Raw genomic sequence first — 1,564 nt, forward strand, 5'->3', positions numbered from 1 at the left:
TCGGGCTCTGTGCTGACTGCCAGCTCAGAGCCTGGAGCCTGTTTCAGTCTGTGACTCCCTCTCTCTCTGACCCTCCCCTGCTCACGCTGTCTCTCTCTCTCTCCTAGAAATAAATAAAAAAATATTAAAAAATAATAAAATCCTTCATTCTTGTCTCCTTTGAGAGAATTTTCAAAGAATCAAATCGGGGAAATATGGACTACTCAAAAAATTGTTAAACAGCAGCTGTATTTAAATCACAGGAGGACTACACAAGATCCAAGACAGAGTATGGACAAGAAACATCCTGAAAGAGTATTTCTACTGACAAGGAACAAGAACTTCTTTCCTAATCTTTCCTGTTCTAGTCTTTCTTCCATCCATCTCATCCTACACACTGACAAAGAGACTGTTCAAGGAGGCAGAACTGGCCATGCTATTCCCCTGCTTGAAAGTCCTTCAAGGCCTCCAAGTTTTCCATGAACTAAGGCCCAAAGTCCTTAGCAGGGACTTTGGAATGCCCTTTGGAATCAGATCCTTACCTGCCTGGCATCCTACCTTTACTTCCTGTGCTTCTGCTCAGTCTTCATGCTTTTATATGACTTTCCAGCTAGAAATGGTTTTTAAATTTTAACGTGGTTGAAAAAATTATTCATTGATGTCTGTGGCTGCTTTTGCCTACAACAAAAGTTGAGAAGGTATGATAAAGACTGTATGTGTCCTGTAATGCCTAAAATATTTACTATCTGGCCCTTTATGGGCAAGGTTTGCTGGCTCAAACTCAAGACAAACCAACTTGTTCACCATCCTTCAAATATTCCAGCTTTCACAAAGCTGTTTTCCATGAAGCAGTGTGTATCATGGAGGCAGGAGAGGCTCTGGGGTTAAAGAAAATTAGGTTTGAATCCAGTTCTGCCACTTACCAACAGCACAACTGAGTCATTAACTTCATTAAACCTTCATTTCATCATTTGGAAAATTGGAAGTAATTTTTACCTTGAAGGTTTTGTGAAGATTCAGTGTTATTTTAGGTATATGTAACACTATAGCAGTAAACATCTGTTGTTTGTATTACTTCTATTATCAAATGACTCCCCGGTTGAAATGCCCTTCTCTGTTTCCTCCTCTTGGTAAAATCCTAATCACGACAGTGTTCTGTGATTCCCACCATATTTCTCCTGTGATTCTCACCATACTTTTGGGCTATGGTAACACATTTAATGTGCTTCTATTACTCCCATATACAGGCTGGTATGCACACTGGTTTCCTTAATTGGAGAGCCATGTCTTACCTTTCTATCTCCGGTTCTTAGCACAGGTATGGGTAATGGTTAATAAACATTGGATTAATGACTTTGTGAAGTTATACTGATGGTTTAAGAGTGAGTTTGTTGCAAGGATGAACTCCAATGGTTTCTCCATCATTTTCTCTTTCAAAACTACTGTCAAGGTCTTCTTCTCTGAGGACTTATACCCAGATTACCTACTGGTGCCACACCAAAATTCTCTTTTTGGTATTTTGTTAACAAAGTTAAATGGAAAATAGAAGAAATGAAATCAATAACACATGGACAATTCTTGGTAT

Source organism: Crocuta crocuta, unplaced genomic scaffold (genome assembly GCF_008692635.1).
Source record: "Crocuta crocuta isolate KB4526 unplaced genomic scaffold, BGI_CrCroc_1.0 scaffold367, whole genome shotgun sequence".
Taxonomy (NCBI): Eukaryota; Metazoa; Chordata; class Mammalia; order Carnivora; family Hyaenidae; genus Crocuta; species Crocuta crocuta.